Genomic DNA, 20,959 nt, shown 5'->3' with positions numbered 1-20,959 from the left:
CAAACTACGGAGGAGAGAAAAAAAAATCCAAGTTTCTGGAAAGGCAAATCCCTTTTTTTCCAACTGGCAGTTCAGAAAGTTAGTAAGCAAAGAACAAATACACTTTAAAGAAAGGGTGTTTTGCTTTACAGAATTCAATCGATGTATTAATCTGAATGTATTTCTATGCTGACACTCACACTTTGACAGGTTACTTTTCAAGAAGGCAGACTGTATTACATACCAGAATGCAGTTCTGGCCACAGTGAAGTCAAAGTGCAAGTTCAAGTCAGACTTGATATGTTCACCTCTAAAATCTGCAACACGTATAGTTAAAAATCACTTTTTGTTTTAAATGCTAATATCTTAATTTTTTAATGGTTCCTTATTTCTAAGAAATTGAAGTGAAATATGTTGAGGTGTTGAAATTTTTTATCTACTTCAGACTTTCCCACACTTTGAGGCAATAAGGTAGGACACCTTTCTATTGCCATGTGTAGACTGACCAAATGTTAAGAAAGAGCAAGAGATAGAAATATTTCTCCAGGACACTAAAACACTATTTAATTGTAAGCTTGCAGGAAAAGAAAAAGAAAAAAAAAAAAAAAAAAGCAGTAACTGATCCTAAAATGCTAGTACTGAACCTTGTGGTCAGATAGCCCTGATATTTGCAGTTGAAGGATCCTTTCATTCAGGTGCGTAGAGCACTGGCTAGGAAACATGGACCTCATCATAAAAAAATGTAGACATCTCATATCACATGATAATTGTACATAGCTATATAATTTCAGCATCATGTCATATGCATTCCTACTGCATAACCAGACATGAATGTCTCTGCAAAACACCACTACCTGTATCATCCAAAGGACACAAAGGAAAAGGAACAAGAGGGAGCAGGCTGTGCCCTGGATATACTGGTAAAAACACTTGATGTGGCCAATATGGTATGGGATGTGCTTCCATGTTCTACGGATTGATTAAAAGCACATTTTTGAGTCACACCATATCACAGCAAAGCTAGGATCACATTTAAAGACAAGGCTGCTGGTGCAGAACAAAGCTGATGTGGAACAACGTGCAGTGAAACCCATGCTTTGGCAGACATGGGACTTTTTTCGTTTAAGAGATAGCATTCACATACTCAGACACCATTCCAGCCTGTATTATTTGCTACATCAGCATATTCAGTAAGTAAGTAAAATATCTCCTGTGACCAGCAAAAATCCAGTCTCCCTTTCTCCTTGGAAAATGAAGAAGCCAGTAAAGAGTAGCCCAACATCCTAAGTCCCATTATTTGTATTACAACAGTTCCCAGGAACACTGATTGTACGACAGAAAATCATTGTGGTGATCAAACAGTGGAAAACATTTCATTAGCTGATAGAGCTGTTAGCTGATCTCCATCTTATTAGGTGCACCCCATCACTGAATACCCCATAATTGAACTTGACCTCGAATACAATCATAAGAAGTCAAGCTGTTACCACTTTCTCTAACAGGAGGGTTTTGCAACAGAGCCACACTGCTGCAAACTCACAGTGCAAATGCTAGATTCCGCATTAAATAGAGCCTTGAATGTATAACGACACTGGCATGGTTGTATCTGTGCAATCTGCCCCTCCTGTGTATGAATCCTAAGGACCACTAATAACAACAGAACTGGCTGGAACAACTTTGGTAAGCAGGCCACTAACCCTCTAATTGCAGGTAGTCACGGCAGGCAGAAACTCTGAACACTTGAGGGCTCCTACTGTCTAATTCAGTCTTAAGAACTACTCCTGCTTAGCATACAATCCCTTTCATGAGCTTATCAAGCTAAATGATAAAGCAATTTAGTTACTTCTGTCCCCTCCATTCCTCCCAATTAGAAAACAGTATCAGAATTGTGCTCCTCAGGTAGTCTGCAGCCATCTTCTAATTTCCAGCCTAAATATATTCACAGCCAATCTTATTTCCTTCCTGCCACCATTTGTCTGTCTGGTCTATTTGTGACTCAGTCCTTATTTATGACTCACAAGTGTGAAAGATAAGATTTGTGGCTTAGCGAGTGGCCTAATTGCCCAAGTGATGATTATATTAGAAATGCTCAAAAGGAAACATGTGAGTGCCCTTCTTAAAGTCCAATTAAAGAAATATGTTTACATCTAAACAACTCTAAATAAAAATTTTAAAATCCGTTTGACCTGGAGTTTCCTTGATAAATATTTATGCTATGTTTACTAATTACTTCAGCAATTTTCTCCCTGATCCTCTTGTTCAACATGTGTATGAGGAAAAAGGGAAGGCAGTGTCAATTATATGATTACGCTACCTTTCTCTCTTTCATTAGCCTCCAGTTGTGGGAGTGACCAGCTTTCATGATGTCCCTGCTAGACTGTGGTTCAGATGAGCTTGGTGGAGCTGAGAGTACGTGGGTGACTTGGCAGAACAGCTGGAACAAATGGCCAAAGTTATCTTTGCTCGCCTCTCTGAGGGAGCATGTTCTGGCTTTGGTTCGTCAGCTCTGCCCCATAAAGGTCCGGCTGGAATTTCAGCTGCTCCTGGATGCTGGGATAACAGCAGTGGACAACAGCATTTTTTCAGAATGTGTTTAGATCTTAGTCCTGGAACACACTAATTGTGCTGGGGTTGAAGGCTTTGCAAGAGCAAAATTAAAAGGTCATACTCTGTCTGGAGAAGGACATTTTAGTAGCAGTTATTTTTTTTATTATTCTTGCAGGACAAGCTAGAAGCTTTAGCAACAGATGAGATCTCCATTGTCCTCAGCACCATAAAAAGTCAGAACAAATGTCCAGTTCTTGCCCCAGAGAGGCTTACATTTGGTGGAGAAATGGAAAACATTTTCTTGGAAGATGCTATCATGTTTCATGGCAGCCTATCAAATCCCAGTTTTAGCTTTGCTATCCACCATCTATTTAATGAATGTTATTTCAGGCTCGATCCTCAGCTGGCACAAATCAAACATCATGCTACGTAAGCTGGCTGAGCTGTGCTGATCTATGCGTGCTGTGTCACTTCAGTGAAGACCATGAAGTTACGCCAGCTGACATCAGTGCGGGATCTGGCCCTCAGACACTGTCAATGCCATTTAGTGCCACTCTTCTGTTTCCACTTCTTCCTTAGTGTGGATGGATTATTCTGGCTGACTGCAACCAGGAGCCAAGCACAGCTCGGCTCCCCTTCCTGCACCCAACCTCCTCCCCAGCTCATTAACTCCTGGAGGAACGGGGGTGTGGGAGGGGAGAAGATCCGGCCCTTTAGAGGTGGTTCCATTTATAAATATTGACTTTAATGTTAATTTCATGTAGTTGCTTGTAAAAGTCTTTTAGGCTGAAGCAGAAGGCACACTGCAGATGGCAAGGATATTTTTCACAGTTTTTATGGTGGATAACAATATACTTGACATTTTGCTCATTAAATGTGAGCCTTGGTATGTGAGTAAACATGCTAGGCATCTGTGCTCTAAAATTACCAGTGTGAAAAGAAACAACTCAAATGTTTCAGTCAATAAATGTACAGCACAGAAGCAACATTCAGCAACTTTCTGAATGCTGTGTGCAAGGCGAGGACTGAGTTTGCAGTATTACATGGAACACTCTAGAACCAACAAGGAAGAAATAACATATTGCTTTACAGTCCGTACTTTGCAGGGAGAGGATTACATCCAAAAATCTCTAAAGTCAATGTAAACACCTGGTAGACCATACCCATAATTTATTTTTTTTTTCTAGAGGAAATAACATGTGCATAGTCAAGCTGCAAAACTACATTGGAAAGAAAGGAAGGTAACCAGAATGAGCTGAACAGGTGGAAGAGATGATCTATGGAAGGAAAAGCAGTTTGCCATTGGAAAGAACAGTAGACCAGGACAAGAAGGGGCAGAAGGAGAGTTATGTGGTGCAGCGTGAGCTGGTGTGATGAGAGACCAACCAGCAGGAGATCAAAGAGAACAGGTGCCACAGAAGTGGTTCTTCTTTCTATCACAGGAAATTTTCTGCTCCCCATCTTTAGGTTTTGACACATGCTCAAAGAAATGAAAAAGAGAAAGGATGAAAACTCAGATGGAAAGAAAAGCTGGAAAAGTAAGAGAGCTATAGGATCTTAAGCTAGCACATGATTTTTACTTGTCTTTTAAACATTCTGGAGATGTTACCTTGAAATGGCTGCAATTCTGAGCAGTACTGAAATAAAATATAACTACAGGAAAACAAAATTTAGCTTAGGACATCTTGAGATGTTCACAAATCCAGGATCTTCCAGAAACCAATACCATGTGGGAAAAGACAGCAAGCTTAAATTTTAAAAATAAAGGATATCTAGATTGAAGTAAGAAGACTTGTGTCTCATAGTTTTATTTGTGGATTTAGTATGTGTTTTGGAACATTTCTTCCTGAGAAGACAACCAATTTGTTACTTAATTTTGTATGATGGAAATGGGTGTGAAGAAAGTGAGACTAACCGTGTCAAACAGCGTTTTATTTAAAAAAGACCATTCTTATTCCTTCATCTTCCCTCATATCTTTAAATTAAGTCTACCTTCATTGCTGTGTAAAATTCCTGTTTCAGAGTTACTGTTCAAGTCATGTATCTTTTCTCTCTCTCCCCTCAAATAAAAGTCCTTGAAATATTTCATTACCTGCAAGAAGTCAGCTCTTTGGTATATCACATCATGATTTTAGAGACACTTATAAAATGAAAAGATTTTAAAATCAAGCTGAAATGGGAACTCTGGTATAAACTTTACTATACTAACACTTGACCATAGTAGAGGATTCTGCCAATTGAAGTGGTGAATAAACTCCTGTTAATATAAGTGGAAATGAAATCAGATGCATAACTGAGCAAACTAAAGGAGATTGAATGGATTCTACTCAAATAAGCAAATAAATTCAAAATCTTTGCACTTTTAGACCTATCTAGTCATCTGCTCTAAGAATCCTCATGTTCAAACCACATTCATGCGGGTTTTTTTCTATACTTGCAGAGCAAAGAGAACTTGAAAACAAAAATAAAGAACCCAATCCTGGATTTGTTATAGAATAGTTTAAGAAAGTGGCAGCTAGGTATATAATTTATATTGAAGAAATGAAATACATAGCCAGATCAGTCTATCAGATTGCTTCTGAAGGTTTAACATCAGATCTGATGGAGCAAAGGTCACCATACCAGTTTAGCCAGCGTATAGATACCTATGTCAAGGTGAACAAAGTCCTAGAACCTCACATCACCTTCTTAAAAGGCGTGTGTGACAGTTAGAAATAAAAATAAAAGAGGATGAAGGGAGCAAATGTGTAGTTAAATAAAACAAACCTCAACAGGGAACTGAGGCCTACTAAATAAATATATTAATTCAGTCATACATTTTTCCTATGAGTCTGATGTTTCTTCATGCAGTAGTGTGAATTTTTAAGTAGTGTGAATTGATTCTCTGAAGGTCCCATTGAAATCAATCATGTAAAATCCACTGAAGGAAAATAGTTTTCCTTCCTTGTGCCCATTAGCTTCAGGAACCATCAGGTACAGGTACAACCGCCAAAAACCTAAAGCAACATCTCATAGTTCAGGTATCACACAACCTTTGCCAATTCAAACATGCTGAATTGGGATTAATATGGCTTCTGTTTTGTGTAACATATCCAGGACCAGGTAGCTGAAGCAAGAGACTTTGGGGAGTGGAAGAAACACAACATTGGTGCCCTAACTGTAAATACACTGCTGCTGCTCCACTGAGCAATCCCTGCGCCTGGAATAGCTCTGAAAGGTAAGAGGTGTTACGGCCACTTGCCAAGGGAGAGTCTGATGTGAGGAGGGGTGACAGGATCCAGAATCTGCATATGCTGTCCCATTTTCCTATAAATGTTCATAATCAGTTTGTGGTGATGGATGATCTGTTCCACTGTTAAACGCTATCAGGCCCTAAATCCTGAATTAATATGTTCACATGTTCAATATTAATATATTCCTTCACTGACACCAGGGCGTTCAGAGCACGAGACGTTTATTCCAGACAGATAGCAGTGAGATATTTTCAATTATTTCTAACAAGCAGACTTGACATCATGACATAGATTGTATAATTTAGAAGAAACCATGAGTAGCAAGCCGTGGCGTCTGCTCTGCATTTGTTAAAAAGAAATCCTAGGTGCTTGTAAGGCAGAACCCTGGAAGCTTTGCTAATTATAAAAACCTGGACACACTACTAGCATGGCCTTTAAATGTTAAATATTACTCATATCCCTAAGATCCTGAGAAGCCTGAACGGCACCCTGTCAGTATTGCGGTGTCATGTGCTGTGACATAACAGCTAACCCAAATAAAGCAACTCATTTGGTGATAAAGCATCCCTGACTGAGAGCCCAGGGTCTTCCTCAGGTCGCCACATGTAACATCTCGCCAAGTGTCAGTCAATATGGGATTACCATTTACCAGCCTGCAACAAACCCAAGGTACTGCAGCAGCTTGAAATGCCTCCACAAGACAACAGACACATGTTCTAGGTCAGGATTTCTGGGTTCTGTTGTGGTAATGGTGGAAGAGAAATAATGTGGCATTGGAAGTAAACAGTGTGGTCATTCATGGATCAGCATCCACTCCTGAACACAGCGAGCATGTGTCCTTTGTCCGTAACAACACAACCCTTCTGAATTGCTAATGAAAAAAGATTGTCTTTGGAGTTTTGCCACAAAACACATGTTCGGTGCTGGTTTTCAAAATGCCTTCTTTTCCTCACCTGTGATGCTTTTCCATGACTGCAGTCGTGAGGAATATCAGCACACGATGAGCCCAAAGGAAGCAAACAAAGAATGATTGGTGTACATCTCTAGGACCTGCAGTGTATCCATCTTCCCACTGAATTCAGTATGTATAAGGACACTCTCTCATACTAAATATGCATCAACTAGATGCATTTTTGTAGGTAAATGTGGTAAGTATTTATCATGGGCTTTGATTTTCTTCTACCTGGAAGGAAAATGCCTTCAGCCTTTCTGGACAGAGTATCTGGAATTGCCAATTCCATGGCAGAATTTGGTCTTGTTAGAAAGTTGATCTAGTCTGGTGTTTTCAGAGTTCCTGAAGAGAACAGTGCTGCAGGTCTGGTGGAACATAGCACCTGAACAACTGGGCCTTTGAACATTGCAGCGTTGGTACTGAGTCAGAGCAAGGCCCACCAGCCCCGTGTCTACCCGTGAAGATGGCCAGTATGTAGGTGTTTATGGGAGAGCGTAGCAGCAGGGTAAACACAAAGTGGTGTTTCTTTCGGTAGTTCCCTTTTCTCCAGGTTTTGTGCTTCAGGCTTTCCCTGCATCAGAATTATTTTCTTTTAATTTAGTGTATTTGCAAATCACTTTTTGAACCCATGGAAGTTTCTGGTCTTCATGAAATTCTGGCATTAAACTGGGGAACTACTTATTATGAGTTGCATAACATAGTATTTCTGTCTATTTTAAACCTGTTGCCTGCTGTGCTTTTTTTATATCCTCTGGTTACTATATCAGAAAAGAAATCAGGCACCATCCCCTGTCCACCCGTTGTTTGCCCTGTTAGTCATCTGTTTGAAAGAAGGTGGCCTTCGTGGGGTGGATCCCGAGATGTTAGCTCTGCGGTGTACCTCCCTTGTTCAGGCCTTTCCTGCACTGCTTGAAACATTTTGCACGGGGCTACCCATGGTGAGAGAAGCATCTTACCTCTGCTTTTTCCTCACAGATCCTTCTTCATTTCACATGCTGGTAGAAGAGTGTCTTTCTAACTAGACAGAGCCAGAGCAGGTATCAGGGGAAAAGAGAAGAGGACATGAGGGAAGAAAAGAGCAAATTTCAGAATGTATGCCAGAGACAGGAAAATCTTAGCACAGACTCCCTCTTAGGGGCTTTCTGTGTGCCAAAGGGAAGATGGAGGAAATGCAGCAGCTCCTTTTCCCTAACTCAGACCCACAGCAGTGGAAGGAGGCATTGCCAATGCATCACAGTTTATCAGCTCCCAGCATGGACTGTCTCTGCTGATGGGTACCTAAACAGGGAGTCTGGAATAGGTATCCAAGGAAAACACTGTCAGGTCTCTGCCTTGCAGGGAATTATAGGAAGCCCACCCCAGGGATGCAAATGGGGACAGGAGTATCCACATGGATTGCCTTGAGGTCTGCACTGTGCAAGGACCTGTGAATTAAAGAAGGATGTGGGTTAAGCCATATCTCTGAATGAGTTTGCTCTCTTTGTGGAAGTTACCATCACTCAGCAGAAAGGGGCCTTTCACTGCAGGGCCTGCTAGGTCTACGCTAACCTGCTTCCATGCCAAAGCAAACATTATTCCCGCAGGCCCCACTGTGGTACGTGAGGAGTACAGTTTCAAACCTCCCTTGCTCCAACCACTTTGGGCACCAAACGCGAGACTTCAGGCCAACTTCTCAGCTGGTTCAGGCTGGCTCAGCTCCTTCAAAATCAGTGGAGCTCCACTGCTGCCATCTAATTGGGGTTTTGGCCCAATATGCAGCCTTCAGCTCTTTAAGAAGGCAAGCTGTGGATGTGTTTACCCATTACAGATGCCCCTTTTTTCCTCCTTCTGTTCTCCCCCCACTTCCTTCTCCCTGCTGCAGCCATCTCCCCCTTGTCCCCTCAGCTACTAGAGCTCACATAGAGGCCATTGTTAGTTACACTTTACAGGGGGTGGAAAGCACTAAATCATGGGTTAGGAAAATAAAGCTCTTACCATGCAGCGGTCAGAGGCAAGCAATACTTCACCACCGAAACACAGCATGTGCAACGGCGCATTTTAACTGGATTCCAGGGCACAGAAATATTTGCAGCTCTCGATCCTAAATTATACCCACATCCAATATCTCGGATTTTCATATTATTCAAACATAAAACTGTCGTCATGTACATTTGGGGCTTAAGTTATGTAGAGATGATATTTTATTGCATAGGATTTGTTTGCATCTCTGTGGAAACCTGGCAGCTGCCCTGCTGCTGAGGTCCAAAGGGGCAGTGACAATTTAGGAAAAAGCTGAGAAACAATCCAAGTAAACAAGCTACATATGCTTTGTTATCTAATTGCTTTTTTAATATTGGAGGGAAAAAATCATGGAAGGAAGGATGTTTAAATAAAAACTGACCTTGAGTAATTTGAACGATACAACAAGCAGCAGCATAGGATATTTTCACAGGAATTGACCTTCACCCTGGTTAGGTTCCTGTTTGGGGTAGAGCTAATTTACGTATGGAATTGCATAAGCTACCTGTAAGTGGTAGCACGTCAGGCTGGGGGAAAACAACTATTTGTCACTTTTGGTGAACAGGGAAAGGGCTGCAAAAGCTTAGGACTTCGCCATGCCAGCTGCAGAGGTGTGTGCACCTGGATGTGCAGTCACAATGTCTCCTTAGACCACTTGGGTTGGAAGGAGCAGTGCTGGGGGGAAGGTCAGGTGAGAGGTGGTGGGGACAGGCCCTTTCTGACCTCTCCATGTGGCACAACAGCAACCAGAAGAAGGTGTGAGCTCAAGCACCTCTCCCTTAGCATAAAGGACAGGTAGAGAATGAACTGTGTCCCCAAAATGTGGCCCACCTCACCTCCATGAGCAGCACAGCTGTTCTTCTGCATATGGCAGAACTCAATCAGTGAAGATATTCTCAAGCCATCCAGGGGGCAAGCTTGCTGTTTGCACCTGGGAGCTGTGTGCCAGACCATGTGGCTTTCGTTTCTGTATTTTATCTGAGCTGGCATATCATGCCCAGTGTGAAATTTGATGGGAAATGACCCTGCATGAAGGATCTTGTGGGTTTTTTTTGTTGTGGTATGTGTGTATGTCAGTCTCTGGGAGGGGAGGAAGAATTAAATCATGCCTTAAAATAAATAAATAAATAAAATCCAGGAATTTAATGGTGACTGAACTTTGATAAAGTAAAAAAAAAGCAAATCAGACAAATAATGTATAAACACCTCTCAACAACATTTCCTCCAAAGCAATAGAAAATTTTGTTAGCTGATGTTAATTTGCATGCTTCTGTGGGAGAAGTGAAAAAGGCATGCTGAAAGTGATATTTTTGAGATGCCACTAATAAAAATGCAGCATAAAAGTAGCACCTTAATTCTGTGTTCCTGCTGGAGAACACACTTTTTTGGCTCAGGTTTTCCCTGTCTCTGCATTCTGTGCACACAGCTATCACCAAATCCACACTCCAAATTTCTGAGGTTAGCATAGCTAGCCTTTATCAAGACCAGTTCGTTTCCCAGACTGCACTTCATACAAACAAGTTGTGCTAGCAGAGATCCAGTTTCTTTTTCTTGCCCTCACTTTTAGTTTTGGGTGGACCCTACCACCGATGAGCAACTGTCTTGCTGGCATCCTCATGGGTCATGAAGGGACAGGATACCCAACTGGCCAGATGCTACAACCTGCCTGGAAACTCTGTATTGTGCTGTATTGTGCTGAACAAGGCACCCATTAGTCTTCACTGGAAAAGGCTGTGTGAAATGGAAGTCCACCCCAGCTGACTATTCTCCTATCTCCCCTCTTGTCCATTTGGGAGAAGCCGTTTAGACAGGGCACTGCCTGCCAGCAATTGTCCATGTCTTGCATGGTGCTTATCTCAGTCAGTTCCTATTTTTGCACATGTTGTGTCTGGAAAGGGATAGGCAGGAATGCATGCCCTGGGCAGCTACGGTAAAGCACAGGGGAGGTAGCTGGTAGTAATGGATGCCCCCAAAATGCAGGCAGAGTATTTTGAGCATGTGGTTACCAAGCCTGCTTCATATGCTCTGTGTAACTCATTCTTTCTGAGGGTGACTGCAGGCGTTTGTCCTGTTATCAGCTGCCCATACTTCTGTGTTCAGCCATAGCCTCCTCAGATGCCACCTTTCTGAAGAACTTCTCTTCCTCTTCCCACTAACTTCCCACCCTGCCAAGCATTGCTGCTTAGCGTGTACTTGCTCCCCACAATTTCTGTTTTGAGAGTGGAAGGCTCCATGCTCAACCCCCCCATCTCCCATGCTGAAGTTGGGGTTTTGAGGGGACAGGAGATTACCCGAGCCTTCCTCTGTCTCTGCTGCACGCTGCACGACCAGCACTGGGCACAGCAGGTTCACTTGCCTCCTGCTACTAACCTATACCTTCTCCTGGTGGAAAACCCTATTCTCATTGCAGAACAAGAGCGTTTCCATGCCTGCTGCTCTGCGCTTGCCTTTGCTGCTCCCCAGAGTGAGTGTAACTGTGGGGGAGGGAGGCACAGAAAAAGCACTCCCTTCCACACAGAGGATTTGCAGGCACTTTGTGCTTTTGTTATATAAAATTTTAAGAGTGGATTTGCAAATATTCAGCACTGATGCCACATTTACAAAGGTGGAAAGGCTCTGAAAGAAGAGCCCTGGGCCAAACATATGTCAGGGTAAGAGAGGAAGTGAGAAGGAATGTGTGTAAATCTATCAAGCATCCTGTGTTATCTTCCATTGATATTTGTATGTAGAGCACATATATTTGTGAAGTGTAAAAGCCCAGTAAAGGAACAGCCTCAGAAGGATGTCTCTAAACACATATTTACTTTTTTAAAGAGAGTACATAGCTATAAAACTTTCCAGCCAAATTTTTATTATTGTTTTGTTAGACTGCCTGTGCATTTCTTTGCAGAACGAGGTAATAAAGCTAAGAAAACTGATGACACTGGTGCTTGGACAGCTATCAGAGGAAAAGAATAAAGTATTAGTGTAGGGAGAGAACTGAAACATTTCCAGAACTCCATTAACAGAATGAGAAGTGGTTTCAGAGATGAGCTTCTATATTAGGAAAGCTTTACTTATTTCCTCTGAGATTCTGCCAGTCCCACGGGAGAAAGAAAAGGCAGTGGTGGCGGTAGGAAAAGAAGAGCAGCAAAGAGGCAGGAATTGAGAGGATGATGTGGAGAAAAATACTTTGCTACTGTTTATGCAGGATAAAAAGGGGATCCTGTCTGAGCATGAGAAGAGCTCTCTTTAAGTAGCACTTGCCACATGGTTCTTCTGTGGCCACCTAGAATTGGGACCAGATGGGAGATAACAGTTTTTGTCCCTCGAGTGAGCAGTGCAGTCTGAGCACAGAGGGATTACACCACCCACCTACACACACCCCCACCACGGTGCAGGCATGGCAGCAGGGATGTGAAGCTGCAAAGAAAGCACGCACACCCCGCCCCGAGACGGAGGCAGGATAGCAAAGCTATAAGAAGTTAGTGGAGAAGTGTCCTTTGAATGACTGAGCCGTAGCAGCAGGAACCGCTAGAAGCTAAAGTGACAGCAGCAATTAAAGACAAGAACAGCCAACATCTATCGATAAGATGTGCTCTTACAAGTGAGATGTGTTTACAATAGCTGAAAGATTAGAAGAAAATTTCTACTCCTCCCCACTTACTCACTGTGTTTGACAGGTCTCTTGATATTTTACATTTCAGTGTATTTACTCTTCAGTTAGTCAGTTCTCCTTGTTCATGCAAGTCTTATTCATGACAGTGTTTAAAGGAAAACAAAATTTAGACACAGGCAAAGATGATTGTATCCCCCCCCAAATGGATGGAGTTGCAGGTGGTCTTATTTCTAGTTCACTCTTTGAAGAAAAAAAATGCAAGAACCGTGGGGTGAGAGGTGGAAACTATTTATAACATAAACAGAAAAAGAAATCATAATTTTCTGTGCAATCAAAGCCCAACACCACAATTAATACCTGTGCCACATTGTCCTCTGTAAGGTCTTTCCAGTCCCATTCACTGCTTTCCTCTGCCTCGGTTACTCATGCTCACCAATGCGTTCATCAGACGCGGATAAATTTATGGCAGCCTGGTTTGCTGGGATTTTATGCCTCATTTACATGGATATAAACCACCAGACAAGCTACAATGGTAGCTTTGCAATCAACACATCAGTGCATGGGGCAGGGGCAGGAAAGATGTGAGATGTGATCTAAATACAGTATGAAGTGTAGCAGATCAGCATACAAAAAGCCTTCCCCTTACACTGCAAAACAGCACATGCTCTTGCAAACCCAGAACAGAGAATCTCTCTGTGGTCACCATGAGGGACTGGACATCCAATGGGGACCTCCTACAGTGACTGGAACAGCAGAACCCAAGAATGAAACTGTTGTTGCCTGAAACCTATGAGGTCCCAGGCTTCTGATGAAGCATCTCCCACCGAGTCCTTACAATACCTCAGCTGAATCTTTGTAACGGCCCTGCTTTTCAGCTACATGTTTCTACCTTCCAATAATAAGAGTATTAATTAATGAGCTCTCCCGCCTGCCTAGGAAAGAGAACAAAGACAAATGAGGGAGGATGCTGTGAAGGAATGCAAATACAATAATAAAAGATTCAGTGCAAGGAAGGTGGTATTTAATCTGTGGATTTAAGTCTGTCCTTGTTAAAGACAATGAGGAGAAATGTATTGCTACAGATGTGTAAAGGAGCCCATCAGAGTAAAGGCAGAACTACACATCAGGCAGAGGGGAAAAAGGGAAATTCTGACTGAGTTTTTGCTTGAATGGCTGCTTGAACACAGTGCACATTTTTCAGTCCTGGTTCAGTACAGATGGACTGAATTTGACATCTTCTGGAAAGAATCTGCGTATCTTCCTCAATTATTCAACTCCTGGATGACCATGAAGTTCTGGTCTGATGTGGCCTTGTGTTGCTCATCACTATATATCCTCATAATTTCTGAAATTATTTACAGATGTCAACAACCCTAATGTCTTCCAGCCATCACTGAGTTGCCCCAGAATGAGAGGCTTCATTCTCCACCCAAATCCGGAGCTGGACAGCGTGACTTTAAACATGAGGGATGGAAGAGTCCCAGCTTTCCCAGGCTCATTCCCAGTTCAGTGGCAGATGACCCAAAAAAGCTAAACAGGGGAAATAGAAAACAATTTTCTTCCTTGTATGATGACTAGTTCTTAGACCCTGCAGATATTTGTGCTGTGTCGTGGTTAAATCGTCAAACAACCTCAGTAGTCAGTCATCTAGATTCTGTAGCAATTTTTAGGAACTTCCCACTAAAGGGCTTTAGGTGGAAGGGCATTACCTCAAAAGCCTCATCCGTTTGTATCTGCTGGAGAACTCTCCCTAACCTCCTCTATTAAATCTTCTTTAAAAGAACAGGCTTTGTTCCTTCTTCTCATTATAGGAGTTAGAAGGGGGAGCAAACTGCAGGCTTTTTCGTACATTGCATAGGAAAGAGCAGGTTGAGGATATTTTGGTTCTAGGCAGACATAATTGTAAAGGCTTTATTTCAACAGCTATTTATTTTTATTCCCAGCTCACAATTAGCGGAAGCCTTCATGTACAAAACCAATGGTCCAGCAGAGACACTAGCCATAGCTAGGAGTATTTCCCGCCCTACGTTTCTAAAAGGCAGTTTGAATCTACCTGAGCAGAAAAGAAAACGCTCATAATAGGAGATTCGAGATTGTATTAAGACTCTGAGCATAGAACCTTACCAGTCCCTCTAGACAACTAAGGGGAAGTCTTTTTTCTTTATTCCTGATAACACATGCTTATATCAGACAATCTCCTTCCACTGGATCATATAATTTTGACAGTAGGAGAATAAAGGGTAAATGCAAGGCAGTGGAAGGATAATTCAGGCAAAACCAAAGTGGTGAGTTTTTCAGTCCTTTGTTTATCATTACACAGCTGAATGCTACCTACACCTAAAAGAAACTTTAGTATTCAGCTCAAAAGGCAAGTCCCTATGCTTCTTGTATCCTTGTGCTTTTTAATGCTGCTGACCCTATTTTAATGGAAGTGCATAAATAACTTTTCTTCGCTTTCAGTGGAAGCAACACCAACCCCCCTGTAATTTACAGAATTATATCTAGGCTTCCTCATGTTCAAGTACAATTTCTGAGCAGATAGTTGACCTCATTTCCCTAGGCAGTTTTCTGACAGATAGGGAGCAATGTACCTGTACGTTCCTCAGGCTTCTTTTCATTAGTGTGTCTTGCAGTTTAATATTACATGGTCCAGTGGGTTCACTGGGAATGAAAGTGCAACCAACATATAGGAGAGCTCTGTCATATCACGTAGGCCAGGTTGTAATGAATCATACATTTACAACCTAGTAAAACCCTCACACTATCTATTTTAAAGCTTAGGTTTGAGGCATCTATGCTTCGCATTGTCCTTTAGGAGGAGTAAAAATTGATTGCTTTTTTTATTAGCCTTGCAAAGCTGCTCTGACACCAGGTTTCTGGACCGGGATGGGCTGAGCAGTGCTAGGCACGGCTGGGAGGCAGCAATACAGAAATAACTTCAAAGTCTATTTTCCTTCCATCTTGGGACCATTTCACAGAGGTCTTCAGAATAATACTGTAGTAACCTACACTGGCAGTTATCAGCTCTAATGGGTGGTGGATTTCAGGACTGTGCATATTGTCAGGCCACAGCCAAACTTCGTGGTGCCCCAGACAGACAGTGCATGTAAAATGAGCTAAATCATTACCATGAGTAGTTATCTCATTGCTGTCCAGCTTTCTTTAGGAAAACAGTTAGGTGTGACTTTTGGTCAAGGTGCAATACATGGCATCTGTTGCAACACATGCAAAAGTGCACGTGAAGTTTCATGAAAGGACTAACAAGACAAAATATCCCGCTGATTTACAATGGAAGCATTTTTACACTGCTTTGCACACAGATGAACAGAGAAGTGGGGAGAAGAGGTGGAATGATGGGGAGGCGAGCCAAAAGAAAAGTGGATCAGCTTGTGAACTGTGATCTGAAAGACTCCAATTTATTTCAGGAACATAAAATGGTCACGAGTAGACTTCTCTGGTTGCTAAAACCACAAGGCAATGTATTAAATATACTTAGGGTTTCTTCAGTATAATTTCTCAATTGTTTTTCATAGAATCATTTAGGTTTGAAAAGACCTTTAAGATCATCAAGCCCAACCGTTAACCCAGGACTCCCAGGTCTGTCACTAAACCACGTCCCTACGCACCGCATCTACGCTTTTTTTAAAACCTCCAGCAGGGATGGTGATTCCACCTCCCTGGGCAGCCTGTTCCAATGCTTGACCATTCTTTCAGTGAAGAAATTTTTCCTGATTATCAAATCTAAACCTCTCCTGGCGCAACTTGAGGCTGTTTCCTCTTGTCCTGTTGCTTGTTACCTGGGAGAAGAGACCTACCCCCACCTTGCTACAACCTCCTTTCAGGTAGTTGTAGAGAGCAACAAGATTCCCCCTCCCTCCCACGAGCCTCCTCCTCTCCAGGTTTTTCTTGAAGGTTGTTTTGAATTTCAGGAAATAAACCATTTTTCAAAACATGGATGGCCAAATACACAGGGAAAATGAGTAAGTTTTGAAATAATTCACTTAAGAAGGAGTATTTAAATTTTTTCTTTCTCAGTACATTACTTACAACAGGCATACAGTTCATGGAGATGATGTGATTAGGAGTACCAAATCATCTCCATTGAATTCAACTGAAATAGACATCCTGCTGGCTGTATTCCTGTGCTTAGACATTTACAGGGTTGGGCTGTTGCCTAGGGAATTGGCCTCATTAGGAAACTATATCATATATAACTGTGACTATGAAGTAATTTATACAAACCATGACTGGCTATTTTCTACATTGCAGAACAAAAAAGAATCATACTTGTGCCAATTCTTACTTAACTTTGGTGTTAGAACATTGGCTGGGCACCAGAGAAAGAATGTGTCACATCACTTACAACAGTATCAATGATAAGGAATTGTTAAACATTCCATATTTCACGGAGGAAAGCACTTCATTCTTGAAATACTAGGATTATATGAGAGTGTCTTAGATAACACATGATTCTCTTCATTTTATTCAGTGAAAGTGCCTCTAAGCAGATCAGGACATCTAAATAAAAGCATTACTTACACCAACAGAAGATGTGTATATATATATATGTGTGTGTATATATATGTGTATATATGCTTTTATATATACACACACACACTTATATCAATCATTTTTTTTTAATTTAACATTAATTTAAAATGCCTAGAGACATTTTCATTTCTTGAAAACAAACAAAAAAGAAACCTCAAAGCAAAAACCTTCATCTGAGTCCAAGACTGGAAATTGTACAACAATCCAATTTCTATCCAAGTCAGAACCTGGATGGTCTTTGTTTCTGCAGAGATTTTATACTTGCATGCAATATTTTATATAAACACATATTTTTCAAAAGAATCTATTTAAACTACTTTGAACTGAAACACTCATAAACTAAACGACATTTTTAAAAAATCAATGTAAGAACAACTTTGTTGTGTAGGCAAGCCCTTAAGAAGTGTCAAATGTGGGAAGCAGAGATTGTAGATGTATTTATCTGATAGTGCTAGCAGAGAGGTCTTCAACACTGCTATTAGTTTAGAGCAGTAACTTGTCAGCACGTCTAAGTTTTGGAAGGGGTAAGTCTCTACTCAAAGTTAGCGATTCCACCAGGCAGAAAAATCAGGCTTTATACATTTTTAAACTTGTTAAGATTCCCTTAGTCTATTATGTAGGCATAGATAAATAAGCATAACTATCACATACTTACCTTACTGCCTGGCTTTTACATCAACCAAAAACATATGTACCTGCTGCGTCAAAGAGCACAGCAGTTCCATTTAAATCTACAGTTACTGGGTGCCAGCCTCATTGCCAACTGTTGGACGGGAAAGCTGGTTAAAGAAAACAGGACTAATACATAAACATTATGTATATGCATCTATAATATAAATACCACAATACTGAGAGCAGACCTGCAAACAAACCTGGAGAGCCTGCCCTGTCAACATTATAGAATAAGATCGCTGAATGAAAGACCGCTGTATATATGCTTCGTTTTGCCAGCTGTGCCACACAGCATGGGCTTCTGGGGTTGTATAACTCATGTACAATATTCCAGGATTTTGGGAAGCAGCTCCTGTAGCCTGATATATGCACAGTGCATGGGCAGACATAAGTATTAGGGAAATGTACACATTTATATAATTGTGATTCTTCCTGTGGGCATTCAATGCTGAGCTGTCAGAGGAGTTTTTGATGCAGCAGGTGCAGAGATAAAGGACTTTCTCTTGCAGCATCTGCTCAGTGTGATTGCCAGTTGGTGGCTTTCTCTCCTCCATGCACAGTCATATTGTGGCTGATTGGGGGATGGACTTCTCCTGCCATTTACTCTCCGCTGTGTCCAAAATCCTGCAGCTTTACTCTTTTTGATATTTAGCAAGACCTGCCTTCCTGTGTATGCCTGCCATATGTGGTAGAAGTGCTTTTCCCCTCCCCAAATAGCAACTTCCAGATTAGGTTTTTCTTTCCCATATTCTTTAGTCAATCATCTTCTGCTGGAGGAAATCCAGACACGATACCAAGGCCTTTGCTTTGGGGCAAAGAGATCTTCAGTGAACAGCACTTGGAAAGCCTCTGCAGCAGGAGAAAGCTGTGATGTGGATTTTTGTGCCCTATTCATAGTTCTGCCCATAAGATCCTGAGATAATCTATCTTCCCTAAGAACGATAGGCTGTCAGTGAGAATATTTGAATTCCGCCTATTAAAAAAGTCCATGACACATGGGCTAAAGCTGTGGGGAACTTCGCAGGGAGGATAAGCTGATGAACAGTAGCTTTGTGAAGTAGAAGGGAGGCTAGAAGCAGGAAAAGATCTAAATGGAGTGGCACTAATAAAAACCAAAGATTTGTTTTAAGGGTTGAGTGGGCTATGGAGAGCTGGCCTTACAAATCACCTTACTTTGAGAGTTAGGCATGATTCACAGCATTAACATGTATTGAACTAAAAGATCCTAAATTATACAGCTGTTTATCATTAATAGGATTACACTAGTGAATTTGCATTATGATGTGACTAAAACTAATGCCACTAATAACAATGTCAGCACTTCCACCATCTCATTTCATCTTGTTTGACATGAAGAGGAGCAAGAAGACTCTGAGCCTCTGGTTAATTTCTCATACACTTCCTAACCACTTTCAAGATGCATCTCCTGCAAATGGGAACTGATTGCCCTGCTCTTCACCGCTTATTTCCATGTAACTGTCACCTGTAACAGGCCCACTTGGAAGAAAAAGAAGAAAAAAACCCAAACCCCAGAAGCACAGTACTTGGACTGCCCTCTTGCTTTTTTTCCACCCTTCCAGTCAGGCATGTTTTTAACAGGTTCTATCTTGAGAAGTACTAAATCCAGAAACCAGTATTTTATGCCATCTGGAAGCCTGATATCCTTGTTTTTCAAATGGCTTACAAAAATATATCTAATTCTAAATATTCACAAATTATGGGCTGCTAAAATCCAATTAGAGCAGAATAAAAACTAATTGAACAAGGTAAACAGCAAAGCTAATCTATCACAGTGTGACTGGGGTGGCTGGGGGAATCAACAAAAAAGAGGTGTCTGAGACCTGCTGATGGACTGGAAGAGAAAGCATTCTCTCTAAACAGAAACACAACATGAAAACATAGAATTGGTTATGTGGCATCTGGAAAGAGTAAGGAGAGTGGGGCAGGGTGTAAGACACAGGGCAGCCAGCAAGGGTGTTTTGCAGCAGCATTGGGGAGCAGGCACTAGCATCTAGCAGAGTGGGGGAGCCAGCCAAAAAGCTCAGGGTAGGAGATGGTAGCATTTTATGGCAAAACGCAGAGCAGATTTAGATAGAGGAAGAGGTGAGAGCCATGGAGACTGGAAAGAGAAGCTCAGTAGTCATACCAGAGGAAGAAAAGCAGACAGATGAAGCAAGCTTTTGCCCAACCTCCTCTCCCAAGTGCAGGGGCTGCAAGGGTGCCCTGCTGCTGCTCTGCAGACAAAGGTAGGCGAGTTCTTTGCCTTGGGTGCTAGGAAAGACTCCAGTACAAAAAACCAGCTTTTCAACCTTGGCACTGGGTTTAAAGCTTCAGTGAATATTTATCTTTAGTGTGTGTGTGTATATAATACATATATACACATACACACACTTTTTGTTCTCTTTCTTTTCAGAGTTGCAGTAAAAATAATCAACAGCATTGCCAGTATTTTTGAGCTTACTGCCTTCTCAAAGATGTGCATGGGTGGTTGCATGGCATATCCACAACAGGTATAGAAGGCAAAGGAAAGGCAAAAAAATATGCAGTAGAAATAAATTTAAAAAAAAAAATCAAATGAAGGAAGAACTCATCTTCTTTACCCTTGTAATTCTTGGGTGTAATACAAGAATTAAACTTCTGTTCCTAATAAAAATCTTTGTAATACAACTTCTGAAAAATAAGGTAAATCAAAGACTATTAATGATTACATAATGGACAAAAAAAATTCTGTCTGCAATTGTGAGGAGTTTTCAAAAACTTTGTAAGAGAAGGGAATTTTCCGCTGTCTGATGTCTTAGGGAGTCATTGTGGAAGTGTAGGAGATTTGGGTCGAGAACGTCTCTTGGTATTGTAACCAATAACAACTTGTAGTTAACCTAATCCAAAGAGAGCTGTATGCAGCTCTTTTGCAAAGTTTGAATCTGCTATACTAATTAAGTATTTTCAAAGAAATACATTAGACACACGCAGATTGAGGGAAAGGACCCTGCCTTCTATGAATGGGCTAATCTTGCTCCCTGCAAAGGAAAGGGATTTTTCCCACTGCTTCGTCTGGAAGGAGAAATCTCCACCCTTACAGCTGCAGCAGACTTTCCAAACCTGATCAAATATTATTTAAAAAAATTGAATCATTGATCCATGAATGCATCCCCAGATGTTCATATTGAATTTGCAGTATTCATCATGCTGAGCTTAATTGTCCATTCAAATCACCCTAACTGAGGAGTGCTCTGCTTAAGGGAGTCACCATATGCCAATATAAAACCTGTGTTAAGTGACTGGAGAATCAAGCCTACGCTGTTTTACTTTACATGGCTATGCATTGCTCTAATCTGAGGGAGAAATAATTGCAAACGTTTTAACCATGAAAGAATAAGGAGTAATAAAACCTTCAATCATATTTTAATACGCAGTCACACTCTACTTTCA

This window comes from Falco rusticolus, chromosome 3 (assembly GCF_015220075.1).
Source record: "Falco rusticolus isolate bFalRus1 chromosome 3, bFalRus1.pri, whole genome shotgun sequence".
NCBI classification, from domain to species: Eukaryota; Metazoa; Chordata; class Aves; order Falconiformes; family Falconidae; genus Falco; species Falco rusticolus.
The sequence above is the reverse complement of the archived record's forward strand: the minus strand, read 5'-3'. Positions refer to the sequence as shown.